The sequence below is a fragment of the Meles meles genome, chromosome 10, assembly GCF_922984935.1.
Source record: "Meles meles chromosome 10, mMelMel3.1 paternal haplotype, whole genome shotgun sequence".
Classification (NCBI taxonomy): Eukaryota; Metazoa; Chordata; class Mammalia; order Carnivora; family Mustelidae; genus Meles; species Meles meles.
The window spans coordinates 26,956,143-26,967,454 of NC_060075.1; positions in this window are offsets into that span (position 1 = coordinate 26,956,143).

The following is an 11,312-nucleotide window of genomic DNA, read 5'->3' on the forward strand; positions in this document are numbered from 1 at the left end:
TATGGCTTCTCATATTCCCCTGGGATTCCAGTGAAATTGTGCAGTTTCGAGTGACCCTGCCTGAACAGAGTAAGGATCCCACCAGGTAAGCAAAGATTCCTTTGCCATTTTCAAGGGCTTTTTTTAAGATCCTGTTATTGGTATCAACCAGGCTGTTGTGGAGACTCTGGCTACACTCCTGCCTCCTCACTAGGTGCAAATAACTAGAGTAAAAAAAAATTAGCACCTTCCCAAGTGTTTATATGGAGGTGGGATGAAGTGAGGTTCTATTACCCACGATCAGGCTTCAGCAGGCCTGAGCTTCAAGCTCAGGATCCTTCCTGCACTCAACGAGCTCCCAAAGACTCAATGTGGAAATGTTTAAAGCACCTAGCGTATAACAGGCAATCGATTAAAAACTGGAATTCTGTGACATGTGTAACATTGTCCATAATTCTGTAGGTATATTACTGAATTGTTAAATTAAATTGAAAAGATAATATTCTAAGAACTACATTCTTGCTAAAGTCAAGCATAACCACAAGTTATTGTATTATTATTAATGTATTATTCTGTATATTATCATTCAGTGTGCCGTGCTTAGACTGTACTCAGATTTTTCTTATTCCCAACCTCTGTACAAAATTTACTATACTGCAAATTCTCTAAAAGAGCGAAAGTATTCATCTTTGAGTGTAACCAGATACTTTATTCATTATTTTGCTCAGGAACAGCAGTATCTATGTTTAAAGGTGATTATTCAAACATTTAATTGGTCTTTGTCAGAACGAGCTTTTTCTTGATTCCTTTCATGTTAAGAATAGCAAATTATACTACTTTTGAATACAAATTATACATTTAAAAGAGGGATTTAGCTGTGTTATATTACAAGTGGAAAACATGCAAACTTGTGATGTCTCCTGATTTAATATTTTCTTTATATATGATGCTATATTTGTGTTTTCCACAATGTAGATATAAGCTACTTTATGTTCAACTTCAGTTAGTCTTAATATATAAGAAACTATTAGCAAGGACAGTTGTCTGTTGGTAAAATTCAGAAGTGATTCAATAAGAGTATGAAAGCAAACCTGAATATGCCTCTCAAATAGCCTGACACCTGAGCAACCCCCCAAGCAGATACACACACCCCCCCAACACACACACCCCTGAACACTCCATTGACTTTGTAGATCACTCAGGATAGAAGCAAGCCCTTTATCATGCCAACGAGGTTCTTCATGATTTGGCTCCTCTGTCTCTCTTCAGCCCCATTGCCAGCAGCATCTTGGCACTCTCTGCTTTAGCCACAGGGACCTCCTTTCAGTCTCAACTGATCACAGTTCTCTTTCTGCCACCATGCCTTAGGACATGGATGTTTACTCTGGCTGGAGTATCCTTCCCTCCCCATGTTGAGTAGCTAACCTCTAAGAATCCATCAAAACTTCTTTATAGAACCCATCTTAGACCTTCTGAATTGGGTAAAATACTCCAATCACAGATTCTAAGCATCACACAGCGCTCCTTTGTCAAATTTGTTTCTAGTGAAATTTCACACTTACTTGTGTGAACATTTAATTGCTATGTTTGCCTCTCCTTCCCCATTAAGTTGTGTTCTCTGTGAGGGAGAATTCTTGTCAGTTTCTGCACACCATTACTTTCCCCGGGTGCCCAGCACTGTGCCTTGGAGTAGTAGAAGCTTGGTGAAGACTTTGCAGAAAGATTGAAAAATGAGTAGGAGTAGCGCATGAAAGCATATAATGTTGTCCAGATTTCAAGTTCATCTATTTGTGCAATGGAATATCAGAAGACATAATAGATGGTTTAATTTATTTGTTTGGAATTTTGAAATCAAAAGATTTCAATGAATGAAGTGCTATTTGTTTCTGCCCTGGTTTTTGATTCCTTAGGGCACCTGCTAATTTGTCAAATGCCTTTAATGAAATTGTTTGCATTTGGTTTCATTTTTATTTGTTTTCTTGTCATCCTGAGGGACCAGAATGCCTGTCTGACTCACCCTGACAGATCAGCTATGGCAGGTCTGCTGTTATAGAAAATTCTCCACCCAAAGGCTCTCCTGCAGGGAAGGCTCATGAGCAAATGCTGTTATTAGCAACCATGCATTGCTGAAGACATGCAGTGCGAAAATATGTCAGGCATTGTTTTGGTGTATAGGTTTTAGTAGAAAATGATGAAGAATTTCAGGATATTGAATACAGATTAGAGCAACAATGACTTCTAACCTAAATCTTGAGAGTTTCCCTTATCATTTTTATTTTCTGATTTTTGTTGCCCATCTTTTGAAAATGAATACATTTGCCCTTATATTTTTCAGGGAAATGTGCTTTCATAACAGAATGTGTTAGCTATACTATTGGATTTCCTTTTACTTTTCACATAGTCTTTTCATACTTCTGGCTTAAAATTATCAAAAGAAACTTTCCCTAAAGCTAGAACCATAGACATATCAAATTTCCTTATATAAGATCTCTTTTTTCTTTTTCTTTTTTTAATGTACATGCAAGCACACTGCACTGTCTTGTTCATAAGAGATAATCAGTGAGTATTTGTCGAATTAATATTTCTCCTCTCACAAACCATTCTGTGAGATAGTAATTATTTAATTTAGCCAATAATGTTTATTTTTTAGTTTTTAAAACTTTGGAGTACTAATTCCTGGTTCTGCATGGGACAACAAAGTTGGATGAATGGATTGATTTGACAAAGAATGAATTTTCTTTAAAAAAAATAGCAGTAATTAGAATAATAGCCAGGATTAAAAGCATATTATTAATGGTACTTCCAAGATAATTGTCTTAAGGCTGTTTTCTTTCAGGTTGTTATAGTTCAAGAGGGATCTATGCTTTGTTGATAATTAAGAAGGATTCCAAAAGGAAGGAAGGGTTTGAGATTCATTTGTGAGACTAGTAGGAAAGGAACCACAGAAGGATTATTTATCCTACTGTATCTAAAGAAATAGTTATAATAGGAATTTTCTTATCTGACTCAAGTAGAACCTATAGTTGGTTATATCATTGAAAACCAGTGAATGCGAGGGGTCATTATAAAGCAATTCATGCACGTCTTAAATATTTTAATCTAAAACATAAATTTATTGTTTCTGTAAATTTATTTCTGAATCTCCTTCATTGGTCTTCCTAACTACAGATTGCTTTTCTCTGAGCCCTCATTCTCATTGAAAACATGGCTGCCAACAGCCCTGTCCAAAGTCCTAACTAAAGTGGAGCTACCCCCTCTACCTTCTTTCTCTTTCTTCATTGGCAAATTTGCAGGCTTGGGATTAATTGGCTAAACTTCAGTTAATTTGACCGAGCCAGTACAAGGACAATAAATTGCATGGGCCTACTTCCCAGAAGAGTGCATGTGGCTGGTGGTAAGACAAAACAAACGGTTCTTGTAAAAACTTCAATCTCTTCATTGATATTCAAGCAATTAAAATAAATCAGATAAATAACTGTTACTTACTGACTGTGAGTGTGTGTCAAAATACGCTCTGATTGTATCTGCATTACCTTTTCCATTATTACAACAACTTTGCCAGTCTATGAAGTGAAGACCCATGATTTTTCCCACTTGGAACCCCTTCTCCGTTGGGAAGTGCCCCCGCAATTTTCTGTGATTTCACTTAGCCATTAGATATCTAGCACACATGGCATATTTTCTGGCACAGAGGAAGTAAGCAACTGTATTTTTGAATAAATAAAAGATTAATATGTATTTTAATATTACTAGGCTCAGAATAAGTAGATCTCTAATTCAAACATCATCTAAGTATTGTACTAATTAAGCCCTCCTCAAAAAATAAAATTGACAATGAGCTTTTTTCTTTAAGAGCACAAATTCTCATATATTACTCTTAGCAACACCAAACTACATGTTATTCCATACACTTCATCCTTTTTCTCTTGTCCCCATCTTTTCTGGAATGGATCCCTCTGCTTGCACCATGGAGTTTTCCTCCGCCCACTTCAATAACCAACTCCTACCCACCTGCCCTTTTGCTATCCGCCTCCTTCAGGAAGCCTCTCTGAATCACTGACTGGTGGCCCTTTCTCTTCACTGTCAAAGAACTTGGTTTTTAGATCAAGTTCTGTTCTACTGCATGACATAGGGGAAATTACCTCACCCATTTTGATCTTAGTGTCCTTAATACTTTTTTTTTTTTTAAGATTTCTTTATTTGAGAGAGAAAGAATAGAGAGAGAAGAGAGAGGGGCAGAGAGAGAAGGAACTGACACCCCAGTGAGTGTGGAACTAGACCCAGGGCTTGATCCCAGGACTCTGAGATAAGGACCTGAGGTGCCTAACCAACTGAGCCACCCAGGCACCCTTCTTTCCTTATTTCTAAAATGAAAGGCGTCGTACTAAATTATTGGTGTTTAATTTCTTTTTAGCAGTCAAATCTCTCATTTTATAAGTAAAATTCTTTCATGAAGTTCAATATATACATTAATGGAAGTCTTGTCAGAGGGTGACTGTATCATCTTTTCTCTCATAAGCTAAAAAAAAAAAATCTTGAAATCATGGAAACTACCCCTCTCTATACTGCCTAAAAAGGGCCACCCTTGTGGACACCTTGCAATCACCAGGGGGCACCTTCCTTAGAAGGTGGAGCACTTCAGGGAGCCTCAGTCATATTACATATGTCCTCTCTCTAATACAAGAGAAGAAAAATTACACTGGAAGGGTTTATTGTTTCCCTTTTGTTGACCAATCTTTAGGGTAGAGTTTTATGACTCTCACAAAGCAAACCTTGTTTTAGAAGCATTTATATTTCAACTACTAATCAAGAAAATAATTGCTACAAGTGCCAAGACTCAAGACTTAGATGTATGCATTGAATTGATTTCTTTGCTGGAGCTGAAATTTAAAAGGTTGCTGAGAGACAGCCAACTCAATGATGTATGCTCTTTTAAAATCCTTCTATCTCTCTCAGCTTTTCACTTTCCATATAGAAATGCATGATCTTCCTTACTGGCTCTGTATGGAAAAATTGCATTCTGGTCAAATTTACTAGTATTTTTTTAGTTTTAAACAAAGACAGTGCTTCTGTAGCATTAAAAGCTTGGCTTGACTTGCTTTTATACTTGAGTATTATTCAGTATCAACATTACACAGAAAGCTGATTTGAAGAGTGATGTTTGGTCAGAGATGGAGCAACAGGAAAATAGGGCGACTTGTTCTGGAGAGTCTTAGAAGGAATCCTACTGATACAATATCCAGCTTGGATCCAAACAACAAAAGAAGGAATTAGAATATGTATCTTGATAATATTATGTTTTCTTTGGGTGACTGTTGAAAAGTTATTCCTCCTATGATTATTTAGAGGCATAAAACCAAAGTAATATAAATGTTAGGGAAAATATATTATTTGAGAAGTTATGAGGGACTAAAGCCTAAGGTTCTCTCTGGTCTCCTGGGAATCATTGGCTCATTGCCAACTAAGTATCATTGCTTCTCATGCATTTTTATCAAAGGGTGGTTTGTATTTGATAAAACATTTGCCTTGGTAAAGAGCTGGGAAAGGTTAGAATGTTTGATAAAATATGCATTAATTAATCCATAATTTTATCCCTTTCTGCATTCAAGTTTCTTTCCAGTTTAAGAAAAGAAAAAAAAAAACAAAACAGATTTAGCTACGCAATATAATGTAGTGGTTTAGGGGCGCCCGGGTGGCTCAGTGAGTTAAAGCCTCTGCCTTCGGCTCCAGTCGTGATCCCAGGGTCCTGGGATCAAGCCCCACGTCGGGTCTCTGCTCAGTGGGGAGACTGCTTCCCTTCCTCTCTCTCTGCCTGCCTCTCTGCCTACTTGTGATTTCTGTCTGTCAAGTAAATAAATAAAATCTTAAAAAAAAAAGTAGTGGTTTAAACAGATTTTATGCAGCCCAACAGCTACATATTTTTTTCTGGCATAAATAAAGGACCATTTTAATTATTGTTATTTCATTTAAAATTTTAAGTATTTTTAATATTGATGTTTCATTTTTAAGATAGATATAATCATATTAGCGTTTTATTCTAAACAGTATGTTTTTTTCCCATTAATTCTGATTAGGCTCTCGTGTGTGGCAAAGGGAAGGGATAGAGTAAGTAGTCAAGAAAAACTACCAAACTAACATTTAGTAATTTAGTGACAGAGTTTGCAGCAACAAACTATAAAAAAAGACATATTTTGAATCTCAGAAAATAATAATCTATTGGTTGCATGTTATAATTTCTTTTACAGAAATGGTCCTTTTGAATTCTCTGAAGCCAAAAGGAAAAAATATTACTTGAGAAGTGAATTGGATGCTGAGTAAAACTTCTATGTTCAGTGATGTATCTTAAAAGACGAAATAGTCATTTCTCTGATTTTTGTGATGTGTCTTAACTTTAGCACACCAAACACTAAACATAGTGTAATAGATTGTACAGAAATGCCAAGATAGGTAATAATTTAGATGTTCTGTTTTGTATATTTAAAAAAATCAATATTATATAGTATAAACCCAGTAGAATGCTGACATGGAAAAATACATGTTCAAATCAGTTCATGTCCAGAGAAATGATCTCTGATGTAAACCAGACGATAATTTGCCAACATATTTTATGATTTATATTTCTGTAATAGAAACTACAGAAATAGATGAGTTGTAACTATTTCTGTTTCAAAAACTATTTACAGGTGAGAGAAGCTTTGGGAAAAGATTTCAGTGACATTTGTTTTTTCTTTTTGAAGTGAATGCCTTCTCAATTTTTTTAAAAATTTTTTTATGTTTAGAGAGAGAGAGGGAGGGAGGAGGAGCAGAGGGAGAGACAGTCCTAAGCAGACTCCATGCTGAACACAGAGCCCAGCTGGGGGCTCATTCTCAGGACCCTGAGATAACAACCTGAGCCGAAACCAAGAGTTGGCTGCTTAACTGAGGATGTTACCCACATGCCCCTTCCACAATTTTCTTTTTATTTCTTTTTTTAAAAAGATTTCATTTATTTATTTGACAGAGAGACAGTGAGAGAGAGCATGACAGGGGAGAAGGTCAGAGGGAGAAGCGGGCGCCCTGCTCAGCAAGGATTCCGGGATCATGACCTGAGCCGAAGGCAGTCGTTTAACCAACTGAGCTACCCAGGTGCCCCCTTCTGCAGTTTTCTTATAAAATAACTCTGTTACTTCAGAATTTCACTTATCAAGCTTGATCTCCTTCATGGCTTACGTATTCTTGAAGTCATTTAAATTTTGCTAGTAGCAGCAAATAGTTGAATAGTAAAAGGACCAAAGATAAATATTGTACAATTTATGAAGTCTTTTTATGTTTGCCTCACATCATATTGACTTGGGTGGGCAGAGCTGAGAGCAGGTATGACTCTCACTGTTTTACAGATCAGAAAATATTTTCCAAGAAGATAAATGATTACATCGTCCCAGGCTCCAGCAGGGTGGCTGAAGCTCTCTGTAGTCTTATTCATGGCCACAACAAGCCTTTACTAAAGGAGCCAGGGTTTGGCCACCCTCCTAATAGAAAGGCACTATTGTTCAGGTTAAAGAGGGGGCTACTTATGAATTAGGAGGTATCATCTCAGAAAGGCAAAGGCAGCCCCTCCTCCAGGATTTTCCTAAGCAACTCCCCAAGCTGGATACCTTCGTTTTTCTGCAGCTTTCACTCTGAAAATGATGCCCTCTTCTGGGCAAGCATGTGTCTCTTACAGTGGGTTTCTGGGAGAGGTGCAAAGGGATTTTTCCCTATTGAGTTTGGATTCCTTTCTGGATAAAGGTGAAAATTGGTGACACAATATTGTGATCTACAGTAAAAGGATAGAAAAATAGCATACTTCTGTAAACCCAAATTTCAAACTAATGAGGTAAGAGGGGGAGGCATTATCTCTGTTTTTATTTTAGCAACTACTTTTTTCTTATTCCGTAATTAACTCAAATTACCTCCTCCTGAATTTTTTTTAAAGAAACAAAATACAAAATATTATAGTTAGAGTAGAAACTCTCTCATTCCATTCCCATCCCTCTATCCTGAGAGGTAACTAATATTCTGAAGTTCATGTGTATTTTTTCCTTCTATATATTTGATACTTTTATGATATATCATAAATGGTTTACCGTAGTGTTTTGTGTTCTTTTTGAGAGTTACATAAATGGCAGCATAGTATAGCTGACATTGAATCTTGCTTCCATCCCCCGACATTTATATTTCTGAGATTCAGCCTTGTTGATATGTATAAATCTAGTTTGTCCTTTTTATAAATATACTACAATTAATTTTTCCATTCCTATATTGATTGACATTTGCAATGTTGCCATTCTTTTTATTCTTAAAAACAAGTATAAATATATCCTTATGCCCACATTAAGAGCTCCTCTAGGGCTTATTGTCATGGGTAGTATTTCATATTCACAAGGTATAAACATCATTAGCTTTCTAAGGTATTGACAAATTACTCTCTTCTGAGAGCAGGTTATGACAGCTCTCATTTTTTTCCTGTCCTCTCAAACAGGTGGATATTGACATTCTCTTTTATAGTCTGATAGAGGTAAAATGGCACCCCATTGTTATAATAATTTGCAGTTCTCTAATTATTAGATTGACCATACTTCCACATTTTTAATGCTCCTTAAGATTTCTTCCTCTGTGAAATTCCTGATTTCATTTGTCTATCTTTTTAAAGTTAATCTTTTTTTTTCTTATATTTGCAGGCGTTTTTGTAGATATTGGAAGCCAGTCCTTTTGTCCCATTGCAGACCAAAAAGTAAATTCCAAAGATCTCTGTAGAATGTGGATTACTTGAGAGAAAATGATAAAATGATAGTGAAGAACCTCAAGACCACAACACATGTGAGTGTTTCCATATTTGTTCCTGTTAGCCCCAGAGCAAGTCTCTATAAGTATGTTCCAAAACAGGGATACTGCGGGGAGGGTGGTGGGGGGCGCACCTTGGAAAGTCCTCTCAGGAGTTTTACCAATGTGCTTGCAAATTCATAGAAATTATATCATTTTGTTATGATCCCTGTGTCACAATAATTCAGCTTTGAGTGTACTCAAGTGTCACACTATAAGATATTTCTAGTGGGCAGTTATCAACCTGTACCATAGCATGTTTTAGGTCTTTAGAAGACCCACTGGAGCTAGACTTTTCTCTCAGTAGTACGCAGCACTAGATCTCATTGCTTCTTCTATACCACACCAGCACCCATTCTGTGGCTTGATTTTAACTTTGCTGATGGTTTCCTTATTGGTTTAGAAATGTAAACTTTAAGTAAATCATATTTATCATTTTGTCTTTTGTACTTTTTCTTCTGTGAAACCTTTCCACTTTTATTTCATAATGACAGTTTCCTGTATTTTCTTCTCAATGTTTTACTTAGTTTTCATATTGAGATCTTTATTCTGAAATATATTTTATATATAGTATGATGAAAAAAATATAACTATTTTTTCCTCTATGGATTGTCAATTTATTTCAGTACCATTTATTGACTAGTTCAACTATCATTTTTGTAATGGCAGTTTTCTTGCTATATCAAATTCTCACATAAGTTTATGCATGCTTCCCTGTCTTCTGTTCTACTTCATTTGTGTCTTTGGTCCTCCCTGCACCAATATCATGCTATTTTTGTGACCATTGTTATGTAAGTCTTGATATCTGGTAAGTTACAACTAGGACCTATGTAAATGTTAATTCACTTTAAATTTTGTATATAGGCTTATCTAATCTACAAAAAAACACCAATTGTACTTCTTTACTACAACTATTTATTTTTCTTGTCTTATGACATTGGTAAGTATTTTCAGTACAGTGCTGATTATAGAAGAGGTGATCCATGTCTTGTTTTCATTTTAAAGGGAATGTTTCTGCTATTTTGACATTAATGTTTGCTTTATTTTTAAATTAACATTTGTTATATTAAAGACTTTTTTCTATTTCTGGTTTGCTAATAGTTTTAATAATGAATGATGATTGCATTTAACCAAATGCTTCTCCTGCATGTTGAGATTAATATGTTTTTTCCTTAATTTCATAAATTGCTTGCTTTCATAAATCATTAAAAAATATTCTAAATGTTAAGCTATCCTGACATTTCTGGGGTAAGCCCTATTTTATGCCATATTAAAAAAAAAAAAAGAAAGAAACAGGTGGCATTGAATTTGTCAGGCTTTTATTTGGGATTATTGGATTATATATTTATAAGTATTCAAAAATCACCTTATTAGAAAGGCTTTCACTGGCCATCCTTATAAAAGAACAGATTTTCCCCATCCATTACTCTATTTCCGTACTCTCCATTCTTCTCTCCATAGTAATCATCACCTGAAATATTGTCTATGTACTTGTTTATTATCTGTCTCCCCCAAGAGAATATAAATTCAGAGAGAGCAGACCTTTCATTTGTTCACTGCTCTTCTGTATAACATGAGCAGGATATTTGTTTCATGGACTAATGCATTTGAGATAATTAATTATTGTATGTAAATGAATTAGTTAATATATAAATGAGTGCTATTAGCCCTTTTTTTCTTTTTTCTGTCATCGTCTAATTTTGATATTAAGGTTATTACAACTTCATAAAATTAATTGGGCAGTTATAAAACATTTCATATAAAGTATAATTACTCCTTAGGATTTGATAATGTATAGTGCTTTTGGATAGGTAGAACATGATGAATGAATGACTTGATTTCTTTAATGTTACAGTTATCTTTAGGTTCCTAAAAAATTCTTCTTGAGCTATTTTTGGTAGTTAATATTTTTCAATAAAATTATGCTGCTGTCTACATTTTCAGATTAGTTGATATATTAGTTTATTATTGATGCTGCAACAAATTATTACAAACTTAGTGGCTTAACACAAATTCATTATTTTATAGTTCTGGAGGTCAGAAGTCTAAAATGAGCAGTCAGGGACTTTTCCAGTTCCCAGAGATTGCCAGCATTACTTGGCCCACTGCCCCAGGTCTCTCTGACCCTCCTACCTCCTTCTTGTAAGGACCCTTATGATTTCAGTGGACCCACCTGAATGATAATTCATGATACTCTTCCCATCTCAAGATCTTTAACTGAATCACATCTGCAAAGTCCCTCTTGCCAAATAAGGCTAAAATTTTCACAGGTATCAGGAATTAGGATGTGGACATCTTTTGGAGGGCCATTATTCTATACATGACACAATTTATTTTTCATTGTATTTTTTCCTGTTTTTCTAGATGTTGCCTTTTTTCATTAAAAAATGCATTTATTTCTTCCTGTATCACTTTCTCTTTGAACCGGTTTGTCTATTTTGTATTATATTTGTCTGTCTTATTAACTATACCCTGAACAACTGTGGCAGGGG